This window comes from Ovis aries, chromosome 14 (assembly GCF_016772045.2).
Source record: "Ovis aries strain OAR_USU_Benz2616 breed Rambouillet chromosome 14, ARS-UI_Ramb_v3.0, whole genome shotgun sequence".
Lineage (NCBI taxonomy): Eukaryota > Metazoa > Chordata > Mammalia > Artiodactyla > Bovidae > Ovis > Ovis aries.
The window spans coordinates 16,690,606-16,700,869 of NC_056067.1; positions in this window are offsets into that span (position 1 = coordinate 16,690,606).

Consider the following 10,264-nt stretch of genomic DNA (forward strand, 5'->3'; position numbering starts at 1 on the left):
GCAATGTCAAGAGGTTTTCCGTTTTATTCCCTGTGCCTTAGGGCATTGACAGTGCTTAGTTCAGGTCTGGCATAAAAAAAGCACCGCATTAAAATCCAGAACTTGTGAAATGAAAGACCAAAACACCAGTCGTCAGGTGGTTTATATGCTGGGAGCTGGTATTAATGGTGGCAACATTATAGAGGTGTGCATACCACTAAATGGCTTTAGAATTTCAAACTATGAAACCAGAATTTCTTTGGAGTTGGAAGTAACTCTAAATTGGGGGCTAGAATGATGATGGTACTGTGGGTGCATGAGGCGGCAAGCTGCGCAGGTTCTGGGGAGATACATCGGGAGCAAAGGCTGGATACAGCCATGGGTACAGCCCTGAGTACAGGGGTCCCACTGGACTGACAACGACCTGTGAAGACACTCACCGTCTCTGCAGTGTTGGCCCTTTTGTAGAGCCTGGTGCAAACTGGCATGAATTTGGCTCTTTATTGGTCAAATGCTTTATTTAATTATCTTACCTACCTAGAATGTATCTCACCTTGGTAAAGAATTCATCTGCAATGCAGGAGACCCTGGTTCGATTCCTGGGTTGAGAAGATCCCCTGCAGAAGGGATAGGCTACCCACTCCAATATTCTTGGGCTTCCCTGGTGGCTCAGATGGTAAAGAATATGCCTGCAATGTGGGAGACTTGGGTTTGATCCCTGGGTTCGATGGCAACCTACTCCAGTATTCTTGCCTGGAGAATCCCCATGGACAGAGGAGCCTGGCGGGCTACAGTCCATGGGGTTGCAAAGAGCAGAACACGACTGAGCAACTAAGCACAGCACTTAGAATGCCTTGTTTAATTCTCCACAGTACCTTTGTGAGATAGGTGGGTGAAATCAAGTTCGTCTTGCAAACTAAGAGATGGAAACTCAGTGAGACTGAATGACATGCCCAAGGTCACAAAGATAAAACCCAAGCCTGGTCTCTCTTTTGCACCCCAGTGAAAGCTTCTGCTACTGGGGCCATGTGTCTCCTGCCTTGTGTCCCCGTGTGCCCCCTCGACCTTGCTGCAGAGAAGACTCAAGTGAGATTTCCTGTCTTCACAGACTCAGTAAAGAAAGTGGACACAGCCATGGAACTTCCTCTTGGCATTGTATATCAAGATAGCGGCTCTGCCAGGCTCTCTCCGAGTGACCTTGGGCAGATCTCATCCCCTGGCAAGCCTCAGCCTCCTCATCTGTAAAATGAAGGGCTTAGATAATGGCCTTAAGAATCTCCCCAGCTTTGATGTAGGATTCTGTGATGTCAAAAAAGAAGAGATATTGTATTATTGTGAATTGAAAAATAATTATCTTTTATGTTCCACATGTAACTTTCTACTTCTCAGGCTACCTGTTATATACTGTCAACATTGCCTCATCTATCAGACACTGTTGTAATAAAGATGCAATTTGTGGCTGCAATTTCCATTTTATGGCAATATCTGATTTACACGAGGTATTTTTAAAGCATGTCACTTGTAACGTGTGTACCTGCCAGGAGCCTGCTCTTCCGTAATGACTTTCCAGCGAGGTCAGAGAAAGTGCCCAGATTTAAGTAAACACACATCAGGCAAGTTTTCAACACTAAAGTCTCCCTCTCATGTTGGGGAGGAATGTTGCATCCCCCTAGGGGATGATGACAACTCTCCCATATTCAGACACAAAAGTCCCTGGCTTTGTGGGTAGAGATTACTGGAACTTTTCTGACAGATGCTCTCAAATTCTGACTGGGGGAGAGAGGAGTTGTTCAGAAGCCTGTGTGTACACCAGGTAGGGGGCTCTCAGAGGTCAATTTGCCAATAATCGGTCAGCTGAGAATTCACTCAATGATCAGTTTGCCATGTCCAATTGATTATTTTGATACAAAATTTAAGGCAAATATTGGAAGGGCAGAAGCAGTATGAGAGGCAGAAATATCTAGGGAAAAAAATTCTAACTTGGTGAATTTTTCTGTTTATTAATCTTAAAAAAAAATTCTGGGTTATTTTGCAAGTTAGCTTTTGACTAACTGACTTGTGGAAAATTGGTCTGTTTCTGTGAGGTCAGTCCAGTCAGTTGGAGGTCTGCAGTTTTGACCTTCTGATGCTGCGGAGGCAGATTTTAAGACCACTTAGTCCATTTATCTGAAGCCAGGGAGAGCATTCCTGAGCCCGCTCAAACCACAGAAAAGAGAGAGTGATAATAAGTCCAGTTGTATGTGATGGGTCTAATTCTTGCCTTGCGCACCTTGAGTGAAAAGGATTTTGAGGAATCTTTCTCCTTAATTCTGGCAGGAATTTAGTGGCCTTTGAAGCAGAGCCAAGCAGACATGAGCTTCTGGGAAACCTGATCCTCTTACAGCCTCTGAAGCCCTTTCAGCCAGCCCTCAGACACTGCTGCTCCCATATTATGCTGCGGGATTTTTAAAAAATGAAACTCCCATCCTTGTTCAGGCAGCAATGATGAAAGCACCCAGAGGCCAGGAAAGACAAGGGAAGTGAGCATATCTTTGTATAAGGCATCTGCTGACCCAGCCTCTGAGGTCCAGTTAAGCAACTTGACATGCTGACTGCAACTTGGTTAAGCAACTTGACATGGAGAAAGGTTGCTTGAGAAGGGGATGAACTTATGTCCCAGAGACCTAGCCACTAGTTCAGAATCCTCCCAAAGGTCATTTAGCTGGTGAGGATTTTTTCTTGAGCCTTAATCTGGCCTGCGCAGTTTACCCTTGATAAGGACTCAATTCTGAAGCCTACGGCTCAAGTCTGCAAGACCCAACTACTCTGTGCTCTAGCTCCAGGGCCAACACAGTGTCAGGAAAGGAGGAGAGGCTCAATAAACACTCAGAAATGGACGGTGGCCTTGAAAGGCAGGCAGCCAACAGGAGGCTTACTTCCCTCCTCTTCCTACTGCCTACTTCGTCACAATTGAGGGCTTTCTCAGACCAGATGCAGATTACAGGGAATGACAAAACGGGATTTATCATTCCTGAAATGTAGCCTATTTCTGGGTGGCGGCATTGTCTTTCATGCTTTTGAAAATGCTACTCTCTTGGCCAGGAATGCCCATTCCTCCTTTTCCATTAACTTGTCTGACCTTCTCATTCAACACCCAGCTCAGATGTCACTTTCTTGGGAATACTTTCCCAGTTCTACCAGGTGTGGATTACTTGTAACTGTAACTGGGCATATCACCTCTCCACTATAAAATCTGCAAAGATATTTCAGTCAGTTCATTTCAGTCACTCAGTCGTGTCCGACTCTTTCCGACCCCATGAATCGCAGCACACCAAGCCTCCCTGTTCATCACCAACTCCCGGAGTTCACTCAGACTCACATCCATAGAGTCAGTGATGCCATCCAGCCATCTCATCCTCTGTCGTCCCCTTCTCCTCCTGCCCCCAATCCCTCCCAGCATCAGAGTCCTTTCCAATGAGTCAGCTCTTCTCATGAGGTGTCCAAAGTACTGGAGTTTCAGCTTTAGCATCATTCCTTCCAAAGAAATCCCAGGGCTGATCTTCAGAATGGACTGGTTGGATCTCCTCGCAGTCCAAGGGACTCTCAAGAGTCTTCTCCAACACCACAGTTCAAACGCATCAATTCTTTGGCACTCTGCCTTCTTCACAGTCCAACTTTCACATCCATACATGACCACTGGAAAACCATAGCCTTGACTAGACGGACATTTGTTGGCAAAGTAATGTCTCTGCTTTTGAATATACTATTTAGGTTGGTCATAACTTTTCTTCCAAGGAGTAAGCGTCTTTTAATTTCATGGCTGCAGTCTCCATCTGCAGTGATTTTGGAGCCCCCCAAAATAAAGTCTGACACTGTTTCCACTGTTTCCCCATCTATTTGCCATGAAGTGATGGGACCACATGCCATGATCTTCGTTTTCTGAATGTTGAGCTTTAAGCCAACTTTTTCACTCTCCTCTTTCATTTTCATCAAGAGGCTTTTTAGTTCCTCTTCACTTTCTGCCATAAGGGTGGTGTTATCTGCATATCTGAGGTTATTGATATTTCTCCCGGCAATCTCAATTCCAGCTTGTGTTTCTTCCAGTCCAGTGTTTCTCATGATGTACTCTGCACATAAGTTGAATAAGCAGGGTGACAATATACAGCCTGGACATAGTCCTTTTCCTATTTGGAACCAGTCTGTTGTTCCATGTCCAGTTCTAACTGTTGCTTCATCCTTATTCTTATTTATTCACTCACTTGTTTAGAGACAGCATAGTATAATGTTTAAGAGCATGAGTGATGGATGTAGAGACAGCATGGATTTAAAGGCTAGCTGTGGCACTTATTGGTTATGTAATTTATAGAAATCCTGTTTCTTACATGTAAGAAAGAACACAGCGGTACTATTCATCTTCTAGGATTGTTGAAAAGATTAAGTGCATATATTATTTCTTGGGTACTTATTACATGCTGATAATATAATGATTATTTATTCAACAAATATTTATTGTACAAATACTGGATGCCTGATATTCTTCTAGGTGCCACCTCCAAGATCTAACCAGATGTTTAGTACAGAGTTTGGGCTCAGCTAATGTTCACTGAATGAATAAAGACTGAACAAGTCATTTATATTTAGTTTTTAAATCTGTGTATTAGTCGGGCAGGCTGGATAATGGTGTGTAATAAACACCACCACCTTCCTAAATCTTAGTAGCTTAATTGAACAAATTGTTCCTTTTATACATTCAGTGCGGGCTGGCTGAGATGATCTGTTCACAGGGGTCAGAGAGCCAGGCTGACCATGGAGGCATCTCAACAGATGCTTCTATGATCTCTACAGCAGAAGGAAGAGAATGATGGGTCCTCTCTCAGAGGTCCCACTTGAAAGCAGCACAGATCGTCTCTGCTCACATTGTCTTGAGAGCGAGTAACAAGGCCCTGCCTAACTCTAAAGGGCAGAGAGAATCGCAGTCGCAGTCCTACCCTTTGCCCCAAGGGAGAAGAATCAGAATATTTGTGAATATCCTTCATGACTATCATAGGCTGGAAGCCGATGGTACAATCTTCTCACTAACACACAGCCATCTTTGGCTTACAAAGAACCCCAAGTTCAAGGTCAGTATCAGTAGTTACCCCCAGGCTTCTGGTTTAGAATTAAATTTTCAAATTAGGTCTGTCTTTCTTCTCACTTCCCCATTCAATTATAGTTTAAGCAGATGGGTGATCCTGTCAGCTTTAAAACAACAGAGAAAAAAACCCCAAATGTATGTAAAACATCCCACCATCCAATTAAATTTCTCTGCCACTCCAAGATTTGGGCTGTGATGTTGATTTATACTTTAAAAAAGTAAAAGCAGAAGCCCAAATTCAAGAAACTTGCAACATGTTTTCATGTTGTTCTCTATGGCTGACGTGTAAATGAAAAGAATGTTTTTATTTCCCCCATGTCAAACACCTTTATTTCTGTTGCTTGATGGCTTGGAACGGGATTCTGTTTCAAGACAATTAAAAGCAGCTTCTAAATGCAAAGCCAGTGAAGCAGGCCAACGGGAAGATGTACTTGGAGGGTTAAGTGGGACAAATCTTAATCAAGTAGTTATGGATCTTTGAAGAACCTTGGCCAAGCCTCTGGGCTCAGCCTGAGGCTCCGAAAGTAACTCCTCTGGGCTTGGCCTGAGGCTCCAAAAGACCTTCATCACAACCCTACAGATCCCCCCGTCCCTGCCCAGATCAAATGAGCGTGCATTAGCTGTTTCTGTGTAATAACATCTCCTGAGAGTCAGGAATGCAGGAGTGGCTTAATCGGGTTGTTCTGGCCAAGGATCTCTCGTGAGACTGTGGTCAAGTTGTTGGGGCTGCCACCATCTGAATCCTGGACTAGGCTGGAGGATCTTTCCATGCATGTGGTTGTTGAACGACCTCAGTTGTTAGCCAGAGGCTTCATTTCTGTGCTGTGTGCTCCTTTCCACAGAACCATTAATGGTGTGTTTGCTGGCATCCTCAAGTGATCTGATAGATGACAGATATATAGATAGAGCCATCAAGACGGAGTCATGTGCTCAGATGCAGTCCTGTCTGACTCTTTGCAACCCCATGGACTGTAGCCCTCCAGGCTCCTCTGTCCATAGGATTCTCCAGGCAAGAATACTGGAGTGGGTAGCTGTTCCCTTCTCCAGTGGATCTTCCCAACCCAGGGATCAAACCTGTGTCTCCTATATTGACAGGCAGCTTCTTTACCACTGAGTCACCAGGGAAGTTCAGAATGGAGTCGTAGTCATCGCCTACTTTTGGAAAAGACGTATTTCACTTCTCCTATGTTCTGTTGGTCACATAGACTGATTCAGGTATAGTTTAGGGCAAGAACACACGAGGATGTGAATATCAGGAGGGGGGGATCATTAGGAATAAATCTGGAGGCTGGTTACCATATGAGGGATGCCCATGCACGCACGCATATATGCACACACTCACGCACACACGCAGGCACATATTTAATTGGTAAATAAGAGGACAAACTTCATCTACTACGGCCAAGACCTGGGCTAGGTAATTTTCATCGAATATCTCAGCCCTCACAATAACTCTGTAAGGTAAGTGCTCTTATAATGCTCATCTTCTTGATGAGAATGACAAACCTGTATTTCAAAGAGGTTAAGTAGCTAAATGCTGTCTGGTAGGAGGTGGCAGAGCCAAGGCACGAAATGAGGTCTGACTGATGCAAAGCACTTCCTGGAGCCATGTGACTACTGGGTAAGGTGAGGATGGCACAGTGTGGTCTTGACAGTGGTCTCTGAAATTAGCCCCCCTGGCCTCAACTCTAGATACTGCTACTCACCAAGTGTGCTGCCGTAAACGGGTTACCTGACCTCTCTTAGCCTCTACATTCTCATCTGTACGATGGGGATGTATTTAAATGTAGGCTTTAAATGTGTATTGAAATGCATTTAAATGTGGGCTTCCCTGGTGGCTCAGAGGTTAAAGTGTCTGCCTGGAATGCGGGAGACTGGGGTTTGATCCCTGGCTTGGGAAGATCCCCTGGAGAAGGAAATGGCAACCTACTCTAGTACTCTTGCCTGGAGAATCCCATGGAGGGAGGAGCCTGGTGGACTACAGTCCATGGGGTCGCAAAGAGTCGGACCCGACTGAGCGACTGTGTGGAGACTAGGTCAGGTAACAGCTGTGCACCACCAGCTATGAGGTGAGTGTTCAGTAGGTGCTGGGGGTCATGGTTATGAGCTCTGGGCTCTGCCTTCCAAACTAGATTAAATCCTAACTCTCCATTTTACCTCAGATTTCTCAAGGAGTGAAGGTCTTAGATTATATGTCCCAGGTCACTTCCAATTCATAGTTCATGAAAATTTTTTAACGTAATATTTATCTGAATATTGGAGTTGTGCTGAGCAGTGTGAAACTAAAATATTCTCTAGTTATGGTATACTGAACAGTTGAGGTTTTCTTGACTTTATCTGGCTGCTGCTGCTGCTGCTAAGTCGCTTCAGTCGTGTCCGACTCTGTGCGACCCCATAGATGGTAGCCTACCAGGCTCCCCTGTCCCTGGGATTCTCCAGGCAAGAGCACTGAAGTGGGTTGCCATTTCCTTCTTCAATGCATGAAAGTGAAGTGAAAGTGAAGTCGCTCAGTCGTGTCCAACTCTTAGCGACTCCATGGACTTTAGCTGGAAATTAAAAGATGCTTACTCCTTGGAAGAAAAGTTATGACCAACCTAGATAGCATATTCAAAAGCAGAGACATTACTTTGCCAACTAAGGTCCGTCTAGTCAAGGCTATGGTTTTTCCTGTGGTCATGTATGGATGTGAGAGTTGGACTGTGAAGAAGGTTGAGCACCGAAGAATTGATGCTTTTGAACTGTGGTGTTGGAGAAGACTCTTGAGAGTCCCTTGGACTGCAAGGAGATGCAACCAGTCCATTCTAAAGTAGATCAGCCCTGGGATTTCTTTGGAAGGAATGATGCTAAAGCTGAAACTCCAGTACTTTGGCCACCTCATGCGATGAGTTGACTCATTTGAAAAGACTGATGCTGGGAGGGATTGGGGGCAAGAGGAGAAGGGGACGACCGAGGATGAGATGGCTGGATGGCATCACAGACTCGATGGACGTGAGTCTGAGTGAACTCCTGGAGATGGTGGTGGACAGGGAGGCCTGGCGTGCTGCGATTCATGGGGTCGCAAAGAGTCGGACACGACTGAGTGGCTGAACTGAACTGAACTTACTGAAAATGGATTGTAACTTTCTCTTTGATACTCTGTATTCGAAGTGTCAAAAGATGGCCTTGAGGTGGAGGGGAAAGCATGCCAGGCTGAGGACTCTGCTCCCAGAGGACCTCAGAGAAAGCTCTTGACCTCTCTGTTCTTATGCATGTTCTTTATTCCAGATGAGGACAAAACCCCTGCTTTGCTTATGATCAAATGAATTTGAAAATGAAGCACATTTTCAGTGATGAAACTTCTAAGGGTACACTGAATCCAAGAGGCTTTGGAGGATGGTTCCTTGTGTCCTTCTGGGGCCTGTGAGCACGCAGAGGTTAGGAGGGCCAGGCCAATTAACTTCTAGAGAAAAATAGCAGTTTGGAAATTCTGAGGACCTTTTAACACATCTTTTTCTAAAGGATTTTTCAAGGCGGAGGTATAAAGGTGTCCAAGGCAGTGACAAAAGAACCTTACATTGTTTTTAACCTCTGGGGGCAGAAATACTGGCTGTCTTGGATGGACTGAATTTTGTCTGCTCAGTAGAGAGAAGAAACCAAGGGGAAGCGGAAGAAGGGGAGGGAAGGAAAATGGAGTGCGTGTGTGTGTGCGTGTGTGCTTGTGTGTGTGTGTGTGTGTGTATTGTGTGCATGCGCGTCTTTTCACTCCTTTTGTTCATCCCTCCAGGTCAGGCGGTTTGGAGTCAGCTCCTACGCTGGCCACTTTGACCACTCTTGGACATGGATGTTGCAGGTGCTGTCTCCAACCAGTGACTCCAGGCTGTCTCTGCTTCTGCCGCTATCCGGTTAGCACTTTGTTATCCATACCAACACTGTGGGTGTAGAACTATGACCCATGATGGATGAGAGACACCTGATCCAGCCCCTCTGTACCCTACACTGACAGAAGCCAGTCTGGTCCCTGTTCCTACTGAGGGACAGAGTTCCCATCCATCTCCTCCCACCCCTGATCTCAGAGTACAGTACATTCTTGGCTTCAACAAAGCCCCCGCCCCATCCTCTTTGGCCTGAGTGTTTCCATCCACTTCTGATCTTATCTAGGGAGATGTTTACTTTCTCTTTTAGTGGGTCAATGCCACACTTAGGTATCTATTTTAATACTTTTCCTATCATTGTTCTAAATGGGCCTCCCTGGTGGCTCAGTAGGAAAGAATCCACCTGCAATGCAGGAGATTCAATAGATGCAGGTTTGATCCCTGAGTCAGGAAGATCCCCTGGAGGAGGAAATGGCAACCCACTCCAGTATTCTTGCGGGGAAAATCCCACAGACAGAGGAGCCTGGTGGGCTACAGTCCATAGGGTCACCAACAGCTGGACACAACCAAACACACACGCGTCATTTTTTTGTATTTCTCTATTGGTTCAGAGGATAGTTTGATGAGCTAAACACAGCAAGCACTGTCTTAACTAGATATACAGTTTCATGCCATTTAAAAATTCCTCTCACAGATTTAAAAAAATTATTTAGTTTATATTAATTGGAGGGTAATTACTTTATAATATTGTGATGGTTTTTGTCATACATCGACATGAATCAGCCACGGGTGCACATGTGTTCCCCCATCCTGAACCCCTCTCCCACCTCTTTCCCCACCCTAGCCCTCTGGGTTGTCCCAGAGCACCAGTTTTGAGTGGCCTGCTTCATACATCGACCTTGCACTGGTCATCTGTTTTACATATGGTAATATACATTTCAGTGCTGTTCTCTCAAATTGTCCTACCCTCACCTTCCCCACCTAGCCCCAAAGTCTGTTCTTTATATCTGTGTCTCTTTTGCTGCCTTGAATATAGGATCATCGTTACTGTCTTTCTAAATTCCATATATATATGTTAATGTACTGTATTGATATTTCTCTTTCTGGCTTACTTCACTGTGTATGATGGGCTCCAGTTTCATCCACTTCATTAGAACTGACTCAAATGCATTCTTTTTTATAGCTGAGTAATATTCCATTGTGTATATGTACCACAACTTCCTTATCCATTCATCTGCCCATGGACATCTAGGTTGCTTCCATGTCCTAGCTATTGTAAACAGTGTTGCAGTGAACATTGGGGTACATGTGTGTCTTTCAG